A 22474-nucleotide genomic window follows, 5' to 3' on the forward strand; every position below is an offset into this window, starting at 1 on the left:
AGCATTGTGACCTCAGCAATAAGACCTCAGCATTGTGACCTCAGCATTGTGACCTCAGCATTGTGACCTCAGCGTTGTGACCTCAGCGTTGTGACCTCAGCAATAGGACCTCAGCATTGTGACATCAGCCTTGTGACCTCAGCAATAGGACCTCAGCATTGTGACCTCAGCAATAGGACCTCAGCAATAGGACCTCAGCATGGGGATCTCAGCATTGTGACCTCAGCAATTGGACCTCAGCAATAGGACCTCAGCAATAGGACCTCAGCATTGTGACCTCAGCATTGTGACCTCAGCATTGTGACCTCAGCAATAGGACCTCAGCATTGTGACCTCAGCAATAGGAGCTCAGTAATAGGACCTGAGCCATAGGACCTAAGCAATAGGACCTCAGCAATAGGACCTCAGAATTGTGACCTCAGCAATAGGGCCTCAGCAATAGGACCTCAGAATTGTGACCTCCGCAATAGCACCTTAGCATTGTGAACTCAGCAATAGGACCTCAGCAATAGGACCTCAGCATTGTGACCTCAGCATTTTGACCTCAGCAATACGACTTCAGCAATAGGACCTCAGCATTGTGACCTCAGCAATAAGACCTCAGGAACAGGACCTCAGCAATAGGACCTCTGCATTGTGACCTCAGCAATGGGACCTCAGGAACAGGATCTCAGCAATAGGACTTCAGCATAGTGACCTCAGCAATAGGACCTCAGCAACAGGACCTCAGCATTGTGACCTCCGCAGTAGGACCTCATCAATAGGCCCTCAGCATTGTGACGTCAGCAATAGGACCTCAGCAATAGGACCTCAGCAATAGGACCTCAGCAATAGGACCTCAGCAATACGACCTCAGCAATAGGACCTCAGCATTGTGACCTCAGAAATAGGACCTCAGCAATAGGACCTCATCATTGTGACCTCAGCAATAGGACCTCATCATTGTGACCTCCGCAGTAGGACCTCATCAATAGGCCCTCAGCATTGTGACCTCAGCAATAGGACCTCAGAATTGTGACCTCAGCAATAGGACCTCAGCCATAGGACCTCAGCAATAGGACCTCAGCAATAGGAGCTCTGCAATAGGACATCAGCAATAGAACCTCAGCAATAGGACCTCAGCAATAGGACCTCATCATTGTGACCTCAGCAATAGGACCTCAGAAATAGGACCTCAGGAAAAGGACCTCAGCATTGTGACTTCAGCACTGTGACCTCAGCAATAGGACTTCAGCAATAGGACCTCATCATTGTGACCTCAGCATTAGGACCTCAGACGTAGGACCTCAGCATTGTGACCACAGCAATAGGACCTCAGCAATAGCACCTCAGCATTGTGACCTCAGCATTAGGACCTCAGACGTAGGAACTCAGCATTGTGACCTCAGCAATACGATCTTAGCAATAGCACCTCAGCAATAGGACCACACCACTGTGACCTCAGCAAAAGGACCTAAAAATAGGACCTCAGCATTGTGACCTCAGCATTGTGACCTCAGCAATAGGACCTCAGCAATAGGACCTCAGCATTGTGACCTCAGCATTGTGACCTCAGCATTGTGACCTCAGCATTGTGACCTCAGCATTGTGACCTCAGCAATAAGACCTCAGCATTGTGACCTCAGCGTTGTGACCTCAGCGTTGTGACCTCAGCAATAGGGCCTCAGCAATAGGACCTCAGCAATAGGACCTCAGCAATAGGACCTCAGCATTGTGACATCAGCCTTGTGACCTAAGCAATAGGACCTCAGCATTGTGACCTCAGCAATTGGACCTCAGCAGTAGGAGCTCAGCAATAGAACCTCAGCATTGTTACCTCAGCATTGTGACCTCAGCAATAGGACCTCAGTAATAGGACCTCAGCGATAGGACCTAAGCAATAGGACCTCAGCAATAGGACCTCAGAATTGTGACCTCAGCAATAGGGCCTCAGCAATAGGACCTCAGAATTGTGACCTCAGCAATAGGACCTCAGCATTATGAACTCAGCAATTGGACCTCAGCAATAGGAGCTCAGCAATAGAACCTCAGCATAGTTACCTCAGCATTGTAACCTCAGCAATAGGACCTCAGTAATAGGACCTCAGCAATAGGACCTAAGCAATAGGACCTCAGCAATAGGACCTCAGAATTGTGACCTCAGCAATAGGGCCTCAGCAATAGGACCTAAGAATTGTGACCTCAGCAATAGGACCTCAGCATTATGAACTCAGCAATTGGACCTCAGCAATAGGACCTCAGCATTGTGTCCTCAGCATTTTGACCTCAGCAATAGGACCTCAGCATTAGGACATCAGCAATAGGACCTCAGGAGTAGGACCTCAGCATTGTGACCTCAGCATTGTGACCTCAGCAATAGGACCTCAGCAATAGGGCCTCAGCAATAGGGCCTCAGCACTGTGACCTCAGCAATAGGACCTCAGCAATAGGACCTCAGCATTGTGACCTCAGCAATAGGACTTAAGCAATAGGACCTCAGCAATAGGACCTCAGCAATAGGACCTCAGCATTGTGACCTCAGCATTGTGACCTCAGCAATAGGACCTCAGCATTGTGACCTCAGCAGTAGGACCTCAGCAATAGGACCTCAGCAATAGGACCTCAGCAATAGGACCTCAGCAATAGGACCTCAGCCATAGGACCTCAGCATTGTGACCTCAGCAATAGGACATCAGCAATAGGACCTCAGCATTGTGACCTCAGCAATAGGATCTCAGCAGTAGAACCTAAGCAATAGGACCTCAGCAATAGGACCTCAGCCTTGAAACCTCAGTATTGTGACTTCAGCAATAGGACATCAGCAATAAGACCTCAGTAATAGGACCTCAGCAATAGGATCTCAGCATTGTGACCTCAGCAATAGGACCTCAGCAATAAGACCTCAGCATTGTGACCTCAGCAATAGGACCTCAGCATTGTGACCTCAGCAATAGGACCTCAGCAATAGGACCTAAGCATTGTGACCTCAGCAATAGGACCTCAGCAATAGGACCTCAGCAACAGGACCTCAGCCATAGGACCTCAGCATTGTGACCTCAGCAATAGGACCTCAGCAATAGGACCTCAGAAACAGGACCTCAGCATTTTGACCTCAGCAATAGGACCTCAGCCATAGGACCTCAGCAATAGGGCCTCAGCAATAGGACCTCAGCAATAGGACATCAGCAATAGAACCTCAGCAATAGGACCTCAGAAATAGGACCTCAGCAATAGGACCTCAGCAATAGGACCCCAGCATTGTTACCTCAGCATTGTGACCTCAGCAATAGGACCTCAGCATTGTGACCTCAGCATTGTGTCCTCTGCATTGTGACCTCAGCAATAGGACCTAAGCAATAGGACCTCAGTAATAGGACCTCAGCAATAGGACATCAGCAATAGAACCTCAGCAATAGGACTTCAGCAATAGGACCTCAGCATTCTGACCTCAGCATTGTGACCTCGGCAATAGGACTTCAGCAATAGGACCTCAGCAATAGAACCTCAGCAATAGGACCTCAGCCATAGGACCTCAGCATTGTGACATCAGCAATAGGACCTCAGCAATAGGACCTCAGCAATAGGACCTCAGCATTGTGACCTCAGCAATAGGACCTCAGCATTGTGACCTCAGCAATAGGACCTCAGCCATAGGACCTCAGCAATAGGACCTCAGCAATAGGACCTCTGCAATAGGACATCAGCTATAGAACCTCAGCAATAGGACCTCAGCAATAGGACCACAGCATTGTGACCTCAGCAATAGGACATTAGCAATAGGACCTCAGCAATAGGGCCTCAGCATTGTGACCTCAGCATTGTGACATCAGCCTTGTGACCTCAGCAATAGGACCTCAGCATTGTGACCTCAGCAATAGGACCTCAACAATAGGACCCCAGCATTGTTACCTCAGCATTGTGACCTCAGCAATAGGACCTCAGCATTGTGACGTCAGCAATAGGACCTCAGCAATAGGACCTCAGCATTGTGACCTCAGCAATAGGACCTCAGCATTGTGAACTCAGCAATAGGACCTCAGAAATAGGACCTCAGCATTGTGACCTCAGCAATAGGACCTCAGCAAAAGGACCTCAGCATTGTGCCCTCAGCATTGTGACCTCAGCAATAGGACCTCAGAAATAGGACCTCAGAAAAAGGACCTCAGCATTGTGACCTCAGCATTGTGACCTCAGCAACAGGTCTTCAGCAATAGGACCTCAGCAATAGGACCTCATCATTGTGACCTCAGCAATAGGACCTCAGCAATAGGACCTCAGAAAAAGGACCTCAGCATTGTGACCTCAGCATTGTGACATCAGCAACAGGTCTTCAGCAATAGGAGCTCAGCATTGTGACCTCAGCAATAGGACCTCAGCAATAGGACCTCAGCATTGTGACCACAGCAATAGGACCTCAGCAATAGCACCTCAGCAATAGGACCTCAGCAATAGGACCTCAGCATTGTGACCTCAGCAATACGATCTTATCAATAGCAGCTCAGCAATAGGACCTCACCATTGTGACCTCAGCAAAAGGACCTAAAAATAGGACCTCAGCATTGTGACCTCAGCATTGTGACCTCAGCAATAGGACCTCAGCAATAGGACCTCAGCATTGTGACCTCAGCCTTGTGACCTCAGCATTGTGACCTCAGCATTGTGACCTCAGCATTGTGACCTCAGCAATAGGACCTCAGCATTGTGACCTCAGCAATAGGACATCAGCAAGAGGACCTCAGCATTGTGACCTCAGCAATAGGACCTCAGCAGTAGAACCTAAGCAATAGGACCTCAGCAATAGGACCTCAGCCTTGTAACCTCAGTATTGTGACGTCAGCAATAGGACATCAGCAATAGGACCTCAGCAATAGGACCTCAGCAATAGGACCTCAGCAATAAGACCTCAGCATTGTGACCTCAGCAATAGGACCTCAGCATTGTGACCTCAGCAATAGGACCTCAGCATTGTGATCTCAGCATTGTTACCTCAGCAATAACACCTCAGCAATAGGACCTCAGCAATAGGACCTCAGGAATAGGACCTCAGAAAAAGGACCTCTGTATTGTGACCTCAGCATTGTGACCTCAGCAATAGGACCTCAGACGTAGGACCTCAGCGTTGTGACCTCAGCAATAGGACCTCAGCAATAGGACCTCAGCATGGGAATCTCAGCATTGTGACCTCACCAATAGGACCTCAGCAATAGGACCTCAGAATTGTGACCTCAGCAATAGGGCCTCAGCAATAGGACCTCAGAATTGTGACCTCCGCAATAGGACCTTAGCATTGTGAACTCAGCAATAGGACCTCAGCAATAGGACCTCAGCATTGTGACCTCAGCATTTTGACCTCAGCAATACGACTTCAGCAATAGGACCTCAGCATTGTGACCTCAGCAATAAGACCTCAGGAACAGGACCTCAGCAATAGGACCTCTGCATTGTGACCTCAGCAATAGGACCTCAGAAATACGACCTCAGCAATAGGACCTCAGCATTGTGACCTCAGAAATAGGACCTCAGCAATAGGACCTCATCATTGTGACCTCAGGAAAAGGACCTCAGCATTGTGACCTCAGCAATAGGACCTCAGAGGTAGGACCTCAGCATTGTGACCACAGCAATAGGACCTCAGCAATAGCACCTCAGCAATAAGACCTTAGTAATAGGACCTCAGCATTGTGACCTCAGCAATACGGCCTTAGCAATAGCACCTCAGCAATAGGACCTCACCATTGTGACCTCAGCAAAAGGACCTAAAAATAGGACCTCAGCATTGTGACCTCAGCATTGTGACCTCAGCAATAGGACCTCAGCAATAGGACCTCAGCATTGTGACCTCAGCCCTGTGACCTCAGCATTGTGACCTCAGCATTGTGACCTCAGCAATAAGACCTCAGCATTGTGACCTCAGCATTGTGACCTCAGCGTTGTGACCTCAGCGTTGTGACCTCAGCAATAGGACCTCAGCAATAGGACCTCAGCATTGTGACATCAGCCTTGTGACCTCAGCAATAGGACCTCAGCATTGTGACCTCAGCAATAGGACCTCAGCAATAGGACCTCAGCATGGGGATCTCAGCATTGTGACCTCAGCAATTGGACCTCAGCAATAGGACCTCAGGAATAGGACCTCAGCATTGTTACCTCAGCATTGTGACCTCAGCAATAGGACTTCAGCAATTGGACCTCAGAATTGTGACCTCAGCAATTGGGCCTCAGCAATAGGACCTCAGAATTGTGACCTCAGCAATATGACCTCAGCAATAGGACCTCAGCATTGTGACCTCAGCATTGTGACCTCAGCATTGTGACCTCAGCAATAGGACCTCAGGAATAGGACCTAATCAATAGGACTTCAGCAATAGGACCTCAGCATTGTGAACTCAGCAATAGGAACTCAGAAATAGGACCTCAGCATTGTGACCTCAGCAATAGGACCTCAGCAGTAGGACCTAAGCATTGTGACCTCAGCATTGTGACCTCAGCATTGTGACCTCAGCAATAGGACCTCAGCAATAGGACCTCAGCAATGGGACCTCAGCAATAGGACCTCAGCATAGTGACCTCAGAATTGTGACCTCAGCAATTGGACCTCAGAATTGTGACCTCAGCAACAGGGCCTCAGCAATAGGACCTCATTATTGTGACCTCAGCAATAGGACCTCAGCAATAGGACCTCAGCATTGTGACCTCAGCACTGTGACCTCAGCAATAGGCCCTCAGCAATAGGACCTAAGCAATAGGGCCTCAGCATTGTGACCTCAGCATTGTGACCTCAGAAATAGGACATCTGCATTGTGACCTCAGCAATAGGACCTCAGCAATAGGACCTCAGCATTGTGACCTCTGCAATAGGACCTCTGCATTGTGACCTTAGCAATAAGACCTCAGCAATAGGACCTCAGCATTGTGACCACAGCAATAGGACCACAGCAATAGGACCTCTGAAATAGGACCACAGCATTGTGACCTAAGCATTGTGACCTCAGCAATAGGACCTCAGCATTGTGACCTCAGCCATAGGACCTCAGACGTAGGACCTCAGCATTGTGACCTCAGCATTGTGACCTCAGCATTGTGACCTCAGCAATAGGACCTCAGCATGGGGATCTCAGCATTGTGACCTAAGCAATAGGACCTCAGCAATAGGACCTCAGCAATAGGACCTCAGCATGGTTACCTCAGCATTGTGACCTCAGCAATAAGACCTCAGCATTGTGACCTCAGCAATAGGAGCTCAGTAATAGGACCTCAGCCATAGGACCTAAGCAATAGGACCTCAGCAATAGGACCTCAGAATTGTGACCTCAGCAATACGGCCTCAGCAATAGGACCTAATCATTGTGACCTCAGCAATAGGACCTCAGCAGTAGGACCTCAGCAATAGGACCTCAGCGTTGTGACCTCAGCAATAGGACCTCAGCCATAGGACCTCAGCAATAGGACCTCAGCATTGTGACCTCAGCAATAGGACCTAATCATTGTGACCTCAGCAATAGGACCTCAGCAATAGGACCTCAGAAACAGGAACTCAGCGTTGTGACCTCAGCAATAGGACCTCAGCAATAGAACCTCAGAAATAGGACCTCAGCAATAGGACCTCAGCAATAGGACCTCAGCATTGTGACCTCAGCAATAGGACTTCAGCAATAGGACCTCAGCAATAGGACCTCATCATTGTGACCTCAGCAATAGGACCTCAGCAATAGGACCTCAGAAAAAGGACCTCAGCATTGTGACCTCAGCAATAGGACTTCAGCAATAGGACCTCAGCATAGTGACCTCAGCAATAGGACCTCAGCAATAGGACCTCAGCATTGTGACCACAGCAATAGGACCTCAGCAATAGCACCTCAGCAATAGGACCTCAGCAATAGGACCTCAGCATTGTGACCTGAGCAAAAGGACCTAAAAATAGGACCTCAGCATTGTGACCTCAGCATTGTGACCTCAGCAATAGGACCTCAGCAATAGGACCTCAGCATTGTGACCTCAGCATTGTGACCTCAGCATTCTGACCTCAGCATTCTGACCTCAGCAATAGGACCTCAGCAATAAGACCTCAGCATTGTGACCTCAGCGTTGTGACCTCAGCGTTGTGACCTCAGCAATAGGACCTCAGCAATAGGACCTCAGCATTGTGACCTCAGCAATAGTACATCAGCAATAGTACCCCAGCATTGTTACCTCAGCATTGTAGCCTCAGCAACAGGACCTCAGCATTGTGACCTCAGCAATAGGACCTCAGTAATAGGACCTCAGCAATAGGACCTCAGCAATAGGACCTCAGAATTGTTTCCTCAGCAATAGGGCCTCAGCAATAGGACCTCTGCATTGTGACCTCAGCAATAGGACCTCAGCATTGTGAACTCAGCAATAGGACCTAAGAAATAGGACCTCAGCATTGTGACCTCAGCAATAGGACCTCAGCAATAAGACCTCAGCAATAGGACCTCAGCATCGTGATCTCAGCATTGTGACCTCAGCAATAGGACCTCAGAATTGTGACCTCAGCAATAGGGCCTCAGCAATAGGACCTCATCATTGTGACCTCAGCAATAGGACCTTAGAAACAGGACCTCAGCATTGTGACCTCAGCAATAGGACCTCAGAAATAGGACCTCAGCAATAGGACCTCAGCAAAAGGACCTCAGCAATAAGACATCAGGAATAGAACCTCAGCAATAGGACCTCAGAAATAGGACCTCAGCAATAGGACCTCAGCAATAGGACCTCTGCATTGTGACCTCAGCAACAGGACATCAGCAATAGGACCTCAGCAATAGGACCTCATCATTGTGACCTCAGCAATAGGACTTCAGCAATAGGACCTCAGCAATAGGACCTCATCATTGTGACCTCAGCAATAGGACCTCAGCAATAGGACCTCAGAAAAAGGACCTCAGCATTGTGACCTCAGCATTGTGACCTCAGCAACAGGACTTCAGCAATAGGACCTCAGCATTGTGACCTCAGCAATAGGACCTCAGCAATAAGACCTCAGCAATAGGACCTCAGCATCGTGATCTCAGCATTGTGACCTCAGCAATAGGACCTCAGAATTGTGACCTCAGCAATAGGGCCTCAGCAATAGGACCTCATCATTGTGACCTCAGCAATAGGACCTTAGAAACAGGACCTCAGCATTGTGACCTCAGCAATAGGACCTCAGAAATAGGACCTCAGCAATAGGACCTCAGCAAAAGGACCTCAGCAATAAGACATCAGGAATAGAACCTCAGCAATAGGACCTCAGAAATAGGACCTCAGCAATAGGACCTCAGCAATAGGACCTCTGCATTGTGACCTCAGCAACAGGACATCAGCAATAGGACCTCAGCAATAGGACCTCATCATTGTGACCTCAGCATTTTGACCTCAGCAATAGGACTTCAGCAATAGGACCTCAGCATTGTGACCTCAGCAATAGGACCTCAGCAATAGGACCTCAGAAAAAGGACCTCAGCATTGTGACCTCAGCATTGTGACCTCAGCAATAGGACTTCAGCAATAGGACCTCAGCAATAGGACCTCATCATTGTGACCTCAGCAATAGGACCTCAACAATAGGACCTCAGAAAAAGGACCTCAGCATTGTGACCTCAGCATTGTGACCTCAGCAACAGGACTTCAGCAATAGGACCTCAGCATTGTGACCTCAGAAATAGGACCTCAGCAATAGGACCTCAGCATTGTGACCACAGCAATAGGACCTCAGCAATAGCACCTCAGCAATAGGACCTCAGCAATAGGACCTCAGCAATAGGACCTCAGCATTGTGACCTCAGCAAAAGGACCTAAAAATAGGACCTCAGCATTGTGACCTCAGCAATAGGACCTCAGCAATAGGACCTCAGCATTGTGACCTCAGCAATAGGACCTCAGCATTGTGACCTCAGCGTTGTGACCTCAGCAATAGGACCTCAGCAATAGGACCTCAGCAATAGGACCTCAGCATTGTAACATCAGACTTGTGACCTCAGCAATAGGACCTCAGCATTGTGACCTCAGCAATACGACCTCAGCAATAGGACCTCAGCATGGGGATCTCAGCTTTGTGACCTCAGCAATTGGACCTCAGCAATAGGACCTCAGCAAAAGGACCTCAGCATTGTTACCTCAGCATTGTGACCTCAGCAATAGGACCTCAGCAATAGGACCTCAGCATTGTGACCTCAGCCTTGTGACCTCAGCATTGTGACCTCAGCATTGTGACCTCAGCAATAAGACCTCAGCAGTGTGACCTCAGCAATAAGACCTCAGCAATAGGACCTCAGCATTGTAACATCAGACTTGTGACCTCAGCAATAGGACCTCAGCATTGTGACCTCAGCAATACGACCTCAGCAATAGGACCTCAGCATGGGGATCTCAGCTTTGTGACCTCAGCAATTGGACGTCAGCAATAGGACCTCAGCATTGTTACCTCAGCAATGTGACCTCAGCAATAGGACCTCAGTAATAGGACCTCAGCAATAGGACCTCTGCAATAGGACCTCAGCAATAGGACCAGAGAATTGTGACCTCAGCAATTGGGCCTCAGCAATAGGACCTCAGAATTGTGACCTCAGCAATAGGACCTCAGAATTGTGAACTCAGCAATATGACCTCAGAAATAGGACCTCAGCATTGTGACCTCAGCAATAGGACCTCAGCAATAGGACCTCAGCATTGTGACCTCAGCATTGTGACCTCAGCAAGAGGACCTCAGCAAGAGGACCTCAGCAATAAGACCTCAGCAATAGGACCTCAGCAATAGGACCTCAGCAATAGGACCTCAGCATTGTGACCTCCGCAATAGGACCTCAGCCATAGGACCTCAGCATTGTGACCTCTGCATTGTGACCTCAACAAGGTGACCTCAGCAATAGGACCTCAGCAATAGGACCTCAGAAATAGGACGTAAGCATTGTGACCTCAGCAATAGGACCTTAGCAATAGGACCTCAGCAATAGGACCTCAGCAATAGTACCACAGCAATAGGACCTCAGCATTGTGACCACAGCATTGTGACCTCAGCAATAGTACCTCAGCAATAGGACCTCAGCATTGTGACCTCAGCATTGTGACCTCAGCAATAGGACCTCAGCATTGTGACTTCAGCAATAGGACCTCAGCAATAGGACCTCAGCAATAGGACCACAACAAAAGGACCTCAGCATTGTGACCTCAGCAATAGTACCTCAGCAATAGGACCTCAGCATTGTGACCTCAGCATTGTGACCTCAGCAATAGGACCTCAGCATTGTGACCTCAGCAATAGGACCTCAGCAATAGGACCTCAAAAATAGGACCTCAAAAATAGGACATCAGCAATAGGACCTCAGCAATAGGACCACAGCAATAGGACCTCAACAGTAGGACCTCAACAGTAGGACCTCAGCAATAGGACCTCAGCATTGTGATTTCAGCAATAGGACCTCAGCAATAGGACCTCAGCAATAGGACCTCAGCATTGTGACCTCAGCAATAGGACCTCAGCCATAGGACCTCAGCATTGTGACCTCTGCATTGTGACCTCAGCAAGAGGACCTCAGCAATAGGACCTCTGCATTGTGACCTCAGCAATAGCACCTCAGCAATAGGACCTCAGCAATAGGACCTAAGTAATAGGACCTCAGCATTGTGACCTCAGCATTGTGACCTCAGCAATAGGACCTCAGCAATAGCACCTAAGCAATAGGACCTCAGTATTGTGACCTCAGCAATAGGACCTAAGCAATAGGACCTCAGCATTGTGACCTCAGCAATAGCACCTCAGCAATAGGACCTCAGCAATAGCACCTAAGCAATACGACCTCAGTATTGTGACCTCAGCAATAGGACCTAAGCAATAGGACCTCAGCATTGTGACCTCAGCAATAGGACCTCAGCAATAGGACCTCAGCAATAGGACCTCAGCAACAGGGCCTCAGCATTGTGACCTCAGCATTGTGACCTCAGCAATAGGACCTCAGCAATACGACCTCAGCAATAGGACCTCAGGAATAGGACCTCAGCAACAGGACCTCAGCATTTTGACCTCAGCATTGTGACCTCAGCAATAGGACCTCAGCAATAGGACCTCAGCAATAGGGCCTCAGCAACAGGGCCTCAGCATTGTGACCTCAGCATTGTGACCTCAGCATTGTGACCTCAGCAATTGGACCTCAGACATAGGACCTCAGCAATAGGACCTCAGCAATAGGACCTCAGCAATAGGACATCAGCAATAGAACCTCAGCAATAGGACCTCAGCAATAGGACCTCAGCAATAGGACCTCAGCAATAGGACCTCAGCAATAGGACTTCAGCAATAGGACCTCAGAAACAGGACCTCAGCATTGTGACCTCAGCAATAGGACCTCAGCCATAGGACCTCAGCAATAGGACGTCAACAATAGGACCTCAGCAATAGGACCTTAGCAATAGGACATCAGCAATAGAACCTAAGCAATAGGAACTCAGAAATAGGACCTCAGCAATAGGACCTCAGCATTGTGACCTAAGCAATAGGACCTCAGCAATAGGACCTCATCATTGTGACCTCAGCAATAGGACCTCAGCAACAGGACCTCAGCAATAGGACCTCAGCAATAGGACCTCAGAAATAGGACCTCAGCATTGTGACCTCAGCATTGTGACATCAGCTATAGGACCTCAGACGTAGGACCTCAGCAATAGGACCTCAGCAATAGGGCCTCAGCAACAGGGCCTCAGCATTGTGACCTCAGCATTGTGACCTCAGCATTGTGACCTCAGCAATTGGACCTCAGACATAGGACCTCAGCATTGTGACCTCAGCAATAGGACCTCAGCATTATGTCCTCAGCAATAGGACCTCAGCATTTTGAGCTCAGCATTGTGACCTCAGCAATAGGACCTCATAAATAGGACCTCTGCAATAGGACCTCAGCATTGTGACCTAAGCATTGTGACCTCAGCAATAGGACCTCAGCAATAGGACCTCAGCATTGTGACCTCAGCCATAGGACGTCAGCATTGTGACCTCAGCCATAGGACCTCAGCATTGTGACCTCAGCCATAGGACCTCAGCAATAGGACCTCAGCATTGTGACCTAAGCAATAGGACCTCTGCAATAGGACCTCATCATTGTGACCTCAGCAATAGGACCTCAGCAATAGGACCTCAGCAATAGGACCTCAGCAATAGGACCTCAGCAATAGGACCTCAGCAATAGGACCTCAGCATTGTGACCTCAGCATTGTGACCTCAGCAATAGCACCTCAGCAATAGGACCTCAGCAATAGCACCTAAGCAATAGGACCTCAGTATTGTGACCTCAGCAATAGGACCTAAGCAATAGGACCTCAATATTGTGACCTCAGCAATAGGACCTCAGCAATAGGACCTCAGCAATAGGGCCTCAGCAATAGGGCCTCAGCATTGTGACCTCAGCATTGTGACCTCAGCAATAGGACCTCAGCAATAGCACCTAAGCAATAGGACCTCAGTATTGTGACCTCAGCAATAGGACCTAAGCAATAGGACCTCAGCATTGTGACCTCAGCAATAGGACCTCAGCAATAGGACCTCAGCAATAGGGCCTCAGCAACAGGGCCTCAGCATTGTGACCTCAGCATTGTGACCTCAGCATTGTGACCTCAGCAATTGGACCTCAGCAATTGGACCTCAGACATAGGACCTCAGCATTGTGACCTCAGCAATAGGACCTCAGCATTATGTCCTCAGCAATAGGACCTCAGCATTGTGACCTAAGCATTGTGACCTCAGCAATAGGACCTCAGCAATAGGACCTCAGCATTGTGACCTCAGCAATAGGACCTCAGCATTGTGACCTCAGCAATAGGACCTCAGCAATAGAACGTCATCATTGTGACCTCAGCATTGTGACCTCAGCAATAGGACCTCAGCAATAGGACCTCAGCATTGTGACCTCAGCATTGTGACCTCAGCAATAGGACCTCAGAAACAGGACCTCAGCATTGTGACCTCAGCAACAGGACCTCAGCCATAGGACCTCAGCAATAGGACGTCAACAGTAGGACCTCAGCAATAGGACCTTAGCAATAGGACATCAGCAATAGAACCTAAGCAATAGGACCTCAGAAATAGCACCTCAGCAATAGGACCTCAGCATTGTGACCTAAGCAATAGGACCTCAGCAATAGGACCTCATCATTGTGACCTCAGCAATAGGACCTCAGCAATAGGACCTCAGAAATAGGACCTCTGTATTGTGACCTCAGCATTGTGACCTCAGCATTGTGACCTCAGCAATAAGACCTCAGCCATAGGACCTCAGCAATAGGACCTCAGAAATAGGACCTCTGTATTGTGACCTCAGCATTGTGACATCAGCTATAGGACCTCAGACGTAGGACCTCAGCATTTTGACCTCAGCAATAGGACCTCAGCTATAGGACCTCAGTAATAGGACCTCAGCATGCGGATCTCAGCATTGTGACCTCAGCAATAGAACCTCAGCAATAGGACCTCAGCAATAGGACCTCAGCATTGTTATCTCAGCATTGTGACCTCAGCAATAGGAGCTCAGTAATAGGACCTCAGCCATAGGACCTAAGCAATAGGACCTCAGCAATAGGACCTCATCATTGTGACCTCAGCATTTTGACCTCAGCAATAGGACCTCAGCATTAGGACATCAGCAATAGGACCTCAGTAGTAGGACCTCAGCATTGTGACCTCAGCATTGTGACCTCAGCAATAGGACCTCAGCAATAGGACCTCAGCTATAGGGCCACAGCAATAGGGCCTCAGCATTGTAACCTCAGCATTGTGACCTCATCAATAGGACCTCAGCAATAGGACCTCAGCATTGTGACCTCAGCAATAGGACTTAAGCAATAGGACCTCAGCATGGTGACCTCAGCATTGTGACCTCAGCATTGTGACCTCAGCAATAGGACCTCAGCAATAGGACATCAGCAATAGGACCTCAGCATTGTGACCTCAGCATTGTGACATCAGCAATAGTACCTCAGCAATAGGACCTCAGCAATACGACCTCAGCAATAGGACTTAAGCATTGTGACCTCAGCAATAGAACCTCAGCATTGTGACCTCAGCAATAGGACCTCAGCCATAGGACCTCAGAATTGTGACCTCAGCAACAGGACCTCAGCAATAGGACCTCAGCATTGTGACCTCAGCAATAGGACCTCAGCCATAGGACCTCAGCAATAGGACGTCAACAATAGGACCTCAGCAATAGGACCTCAGCAATAGGACATCAGCAATAGGACATCAGCAATAGAACCTAAAAAATAGGACCTCAGAAATAGGACCTCAGCAATAGGACCTCAGCATTGTGACCTAAGCAATAGGACATCAGCAATAGGACCTCAGTAATAGGACCTCAGCAATAGGACCTCAGCATTGTGACCTAAGCAATAGGACATCAGCAATAGGACCTCAGCAATAGGACCTCAGCATTGTAACCTCAGCAATAGGACCTTAGCAATAGGACCTCAGCAATAGGACCTCATCATTGTGACCTCAGCAATAGGACCTCAGCAATAGGACCTCAGAAATAGGACCTCTGTATTGTGACCTCAGCATTGTGACCTCAGCATTGTGACCTCAGCAATAGGACCTCAGCAATAGCATCTCAGCCATAGGACCTCAGCAATAGGACCTCAGCAATAGGTCCTCAGAAACAGGACCTCTGTATTGTGACCTCAGCATTGTGACCTCAGCAATAGGACCTCAGCAATAGGACCTCAGCAATAGGACCTCAGCATGCGGATCTCAGCAATAGGACCTCAGCAACAGAACCTCAGCAATAGGACCTCAGCAATAGGACCTCAGCATTGTGACCTCAGCAATAGGACCTCAGAAATAGGACCTCAGCAATAGGACCTCAGCAATAGGACATCAGAATTGTGACCTCAGCAATAGGACATCAGCAATAGGACCTCAGCATTGTGACCTCAGCAATAGGACCTCAGCAGTAGAACCTAAGCAATAGGACCTCAGCAATAGGACCTCAGCCTTGTAACCTTAGTATTGTGACGTCAGCAATAAGACATCAGCAATAGGACCTCAGCAATAGGACCTCAGCAATAGGACCTCAGCAATAAGACCTCAGCATTGTGACCTCAGCAATAGGACCTCAGCATTGTGACCTCAGCAATAGGACCTCAGCAATAGGACCTCAGCAATAGGACCTAAGCATTGAGACCTCAGCAGTAGGACCTCAGCAACAGGACCTCAGCCATAGGACCTCAGCATTGTGACCTCAGCAATAGGACCTCAGCAATAGGACCTCAGAAACAGGACCTCAGCATTGTGACCTCAGCAATAGGACCTCAGCCATGGGACCTCAGCCATAGGACCTCAGCAATAGGACCTCAGCAATAGGACCTCAGCAATAGGACATCAGCAATAGAACCTCAGCAATAGGATCTCAGCATTGTGACCTAAGCAATAGGACCTCAGCAATAGGACCTCATCATTGTGACCTCAGCAATAGGACCTCAGCAATAGGACCTCAGAAATAGGACCTCTGTATTGTGACCTCAGCATTGTGACCTCAGCATTGTGACCTCAGCAATAGGACCTCAGCCATAGGACCTCAGCAATAGGACCTCAGCAATAGGACCTCAGAAATAGGACCTCTGTATTGTGACCTGAGCATTGTGACATCAGCTATAGGACCTCAGACGTAGGACCTCAGCATTTTGACCTCAGCAATAGGACCTCAGCTATAGGACCTCAGTAATAGGACCTCAGCATGCGGATCTCAGCATTGTGACCTCAGCAATAGAACCTCAGCAATAGGACCTCAGCAATAGGACCTCAGCATTGTTATCTCAGCATTGTGACCTCAGCAATAGGAGCTCAGTAATAGGACCTCAGCCATAGGACCTAAGCAATAGGACCTCAGCAATAGGACCTCATCATTGTGACCTCAGCATTTTGACCTCAGCAATAGGACCTCAGCATTAGGACATCAGCAATAGGACCTCAGTAGTAGGACCTCAGCATTGTGACCTCAGCATTGTGACCTCAGCAATAGGACCTCAGCAATAGGACCTCAGCTATAGGGCCACAGCAATAGGGCCTCAGCATTGTAACCTCAGCATTGTGACCTCATCAATAGGACCTCAGCAATAGGACCTCAGCATTGTGACCTCAGCAATAGGACTTAAGCAATAGGACCTCAGCATGGTGACCTCAGCATTGTGACCTCAGCATTGTGACCTCAGCAATAGGACCTCAGCAATAGGACATCAGCAATAGGACCTCAGCATTGTGACCTCAGCATTGTGACATCAGCAATAGTACCTCAGCAATAGGACCTCAGCAATACGACCTCAGCAATAGGACTTAAGCATTGTGACCTCAGCAATAGAACCTCAGCATTGTGACCTCAGCAATAGGACCTCAGCCATAGGACCTCAGAATTGTGACCTCAGCAACAGGACCTCAGCAATAGGACCTCAGCATTGTGACCTCAGCAATAGGACCTCAGCCATAGGACCTCAGCAATAGGACGTCAACAATAGGACCTCAGCAATAGGACCTCAGCAATAGGACATCAGCAATAGAACCTAAAAAATAGGACCTCAGAAATAGGACCTCAGCAATAGGACCTCAGCATTGTGACCTAAGCAATAGGACATCAGCAATAGGACCTCAGTAATAGGACCTCAGCAATAGGACCTCAGCATTGTGACCTAAGCAATAGGACATCAGCAATAGGACCTCAGCAATAGGACCTCAGCATTGTAACCTCAGCAATAGGACCTTAGCAATAGGACCTCAGCAATAGGACCTCATCATTGTGACCTCAGCAATAGGACCTCAGCAATAGGACCTCAGAAATAGGACCTCTGTATTGTGACCTCAGCATTGTGACCTCAGCATTGTGACCTCAGCAATAGGACCTCAGCAATAGCATCTCAGCCATAGGACCTCAGCAATAGGACCTCAGCAATAGGTCCTCAGAAATAGGACCTCTGTATTGTGACCTCAGCATTGTGACCTCAGCAATAGGACCTCAGCAATAGGACCTCAGCAATAGGACCTCAGCATGCGGATCTCAGCAATAGGACCTCAGCAACAGAACCTCAGCAATAGGACCTCAGCAATAGGACCTCAGCATTGTGACCTCAGCAATAGGACCTCAGAAATAGGACCTCAGCAATAGGACCTCAGCAATAGGACATCAGAATTGTGACCTCAGCAATAGGACATCAGCAATAGGACCTCAGCATTGTGACCTCAGCAATAGGACCTCAGCAGTAGAACCTAAGCAATAGGACCTCAGCAATAGGACCTCAGCCTTGTAACCTTAGTATTGTGACGTCAGCAATAAGACATCAGCAATAGGACCTCAGCAATAGGACCTCAGCAATAGGACCTCAGCAATAAGACCTCAGCATTGTGACCTCAGCAATAGGACCTCAGCATTGTGACCTCAGCAATAGGACCTCAGCAATAGGACCTCAGCAATAGGACCTAAGCATTGAGACCTCAGCAGTAGGACCTCAGCAACAGGACCTCAGCCATAGGACCTCAGCATTGTGACCTCAACAATAGGACCTCAGCAATAGGACCTCTGAAACAGGACCTCAGCATTGTGACCTCAGCAATAGGACCTCAGCCATGGGACCTCAGCCATAGGACCTCAGCAATAGGACCTCAGCAATAGGACCTCAGCAATAGGACATCAGCAATAGAACCTCAGCAATAGGATCTCAGAAATAGGACCTCAGCAATAGTACCTCAGCATTGTCACCTCAGCATTAGAACATCAGCTATAGGACCTCAGCAATAGGACCTCATCATTGTGACCTCAGCAATAGGACCTCAGAAATAGGACCTCAGGAAAAGGACCTCAGCATTGTGACTTCAGCACTGTGACCTCAGCAATAGGACTTCAGCAATAGGACCTCATCATTGTGACCTCAGCATTAGGACCTCAGACGTAGGACCTCAGCATTGTGACCACAGCAATAGGACCTCAGCAATAGCACCTCAGCATTGTGAACTCAGCATTAGGACCTCAGACGTAGGAACTCAGCATTGTGTCCACAGCAATAGGACCTCAGCAATAGCAAATCAGCATTGTGACCTCAGTAATACGATCTTAGCAATAGCACCTCAGCAATAGGACCACACCACTGTGACCTCAGCAAAAGGACCTAAAAATAGGACCTCAGCATTGTGACCTCAGCATTGTGACCTCAGCAATAGGACCTCAGCAATAGGACCTCAGCATTGTGACCTCAGCATTGTGACCTCAGTCTTGTGACCTCAGCATTGTGACCTCAGCATTGTGACCTCAGCAATAAGACCTCAGCATTGTGACCTCAGCGTTGTGACCTCAGCGTTGTGACCTCAGCAATAGGGCCTCAGCAATAGGACCTCAGCAATAGGACCTCAGCATTGTGACATCAGCCTTGTGACCTAAGCAATAGGACCTCAGCATTGTGACCTCAGCAATAGGACTTCAGCAATAGGACCTCAGCATGGGGATCTCAGCATTGTGACCTCAGCAATTGGACCTCAGCAGTAGGAGCTCAGCAATAGAACCTCAGCATTGTTACCTCAGCATTGTGACCTCAGCAATAGGACCTCAGTAATAGGACCTCAGCGATAGGACCTAAGCAATAGGACCTCAGGAATAGGACCTCAGAATTGTGACCTCAGCAATAGGGCCTCAGCAATAGGACCTCAGAATTGTGACCTCAGCAATAGGACCTCAGCATTATGAACTCAGCAATTGGACCTCAGCAATAGGAGCTCAGCAATAGAACCTCAGCATTGTTACCTCAGCATTGTGACCTCAGCAATAGGACCTCAGCAATAGGACCTCAGCAATAGGACCTAAGCAATAGGACCTCAGCAATAGGACCTCAGAATTGTGACCTCAGCAATAGGGCCTCAGCAATAGGACCGCAGAATTGTGACCTCAGCAATAGGACCTCAGCATTATGAACTCAGCAATTGGACCTCAGCAATAGGACCTCAGCATTGTGTCCTCAGCATTTTGACCTCAGCAATAGGACCTCAGCATTAGGACATCAGCAATAGGACCTCAGGAGTAGGACCTCAGCATTGTGACCTCAGCATTGTGACCTCAGCAATAGGACCTCAGCAATAGGGCCTCAGCAATAGGGCCTCAGCACTGTGACCTCAGCAATAGGACCTCAGCAATAGGACCTCAGCATTGTGACCTCAGCAATAGGACTTAAGCAATAGGACCTCAGCAATAGGACCTCAGCAATAGGACCTCAGCAATAGGACCTCAGCAATAGGACCTCAGCATTGTGACCTCAGCATTGTGACCTCAGCAATAGGACCTCAGCATTGTGACCTCAGCAATAGGACCTCAGCAATAGGACCTCAGCAATAGGACCTCAGCAATAGGACCACAGCCATAGGACCTCAGCATTGTGACCTCAGCAATAGGACATCAGCAATAGGACCTCAGCATTGTGACCTCAGCAATAGGACCTCAGCAGTAGAACCTAAGCAATAGGACCTCAGCAATAGGACCTCAGCCTTGAAACCTCAGTATTGTGACTTCAGCAATAGGACATCAGCAATAAGACCTCAGTAATAGGACCTCAGCAATAGGATCTCAGCATTGTGACCTCAGCAATAGGACCTCAGCAATAAGACCTCAGCATTGTGACCTCTGCAATAGGACCTCAGCATTGTGACCTCAGCAATAGGACCTCAGCAATAGGACCTAAGCATTGTGACCTCAGCAATAGGACCTCAGCAATAGGACCTCAGCAACAGGACCTCAGCCATAGGACCTCAGCATTGTGACCTCAGCAATAGGACCTCAGCAATAGGACCTCAGAAACAGGACCTCAGCATTTTGACCTCAGCAATAGGACCTCAGCCATAGGACCTCAGCAATAGGGCCTCAGCAATAGGACCTCAGCAATAGGACATCAGCAATAGAACCTCAGCAATAGGACCTCAGAAATAGGACCTCAGCAATAGGACCTCAGCAATAGGACCCCAGCATTGTTACCTCAGCATTGTGACCTCAGCAATAGGACCTCAGCATTGTGACCTCAGCATTGTGTCCTCTGCATTGTGACCTCAGCAATAGGACCTAAGCAATAGGACCTCAGTAATAGGACCTCAGCAATAGGACATCAGCAATAGAACCTCAGCAATAGGACTTCAGCAATAGGACCTCAGCATTGTGACCTCAGCAATACGACCTCAGCAATAGGACCTCAGCATTCTGACCTCAGCATTGTGACCTCGGCAATAGGACTTCAGCAATAGGACCTCAGCAATAGAACCTAAGCAATAGGACCTCAGCCATAGGACCTCAGCATTGTGACATCAGCAATAGGACCTCAGCAATAGGACCTCAGCATTGTGACCTCAGCAATAGGACCTCAGAATTGTGACCTCAGCAATAGGACCTCAGCCATAGGACCTCAGCAATAGGACCTCAGCAATAGGAGCTCTGCAATAGGACATCAGCAATAGAACCTCAGCAATAGGACCTCAGCAATAGGACCTCAGCATTGTGACCTCAGCAATAGGACATTAGCAATAGGACCTCAGCAATAGGGCCTCAGCATTGTGACCTCAGCATTGTGACATCAGCCTTGTGACCTCAGCAATAGGACCTCAGCATTGTGACCTCAGCAATAGGACCTCAACAATAGGACCCCAGCATTGTTACCTCATCATTGTGACCTCAGCAATAGGACCTCAGCATTGTGAACTCAGCAATAGGACCTCAGAAATAGGACCTCAGCATTGTGACCTCAGCAATAGGACCTCAGCAAAAGGACCTCAGCATTGTGCCCTCAGCATTGTGACCTCAGCAATAGGACCTCAGAAATAGGACCTCAGAAAAAGGACCTCAGCATTGTGACCTCAGCATTGTGACCTCAGCAACAGGTCTTCAGCAATAGGACCTCAGCAATAGGACCTCATCATTGTGACCTCAGCAATAGGACCTCAGCAATAGGACCTCAGAAAAAGGACCTCAGCATTGTGACCTCAGCATTGTGACCTCAGCAACAGGTCTTCAGCAATAGGACCTCAGCATTGTGACCTCAGCAATAGGACCTCAGCAATAGGACCTCAGCATTGTGACCACAGCAATAGGACCTCAGCAATAGCACCTCAGCAATAGGACCTCAGCAATAGGACCTCAGCATTGTGACCTCAGCAATACGATCTTATCAATAGCAGCTCAGCAATAGGACCTCACCATTGTGACCTCAGCAAAAGGACCTAAAAATAGGACCTCAGCATTGTGACCTCAGCATTGTGACCTCAGCAATAGGACCTCAGCAATAGGACCTCAGCATTGTGACCTCAGCCTTGTGACCTCAGCATTGTGACCTCAGCATTGTGACCTCAGCGTTGTGACCTCAGCATTGTGACCTCAGCAATAGGACCTCAGCATTGTGACCTCAGCAATAGGACATCAGCAAGAGGACCTCAGCATTGTGACCTCAGCAATAGGACCTCAGCAGTAGAACCTAAGCAATAGGACCTCAGCAATAGGAC

This window comes from Anas platyrhynchos, chromosome 11, assembly GCF_047663525.1.
Source record: "Anas platyrhynchos isolate ZD024472 breed Pekin duck chromosome 11, IASCAAS_PekinDuck_T2T, whole genome shotgun sequence".
Lineage (NCBI taxonomy): Eukaryota > Metazoa > Chordata > Aves > Anseriformes > Anatidae > Anas > Anas platyrhynchos.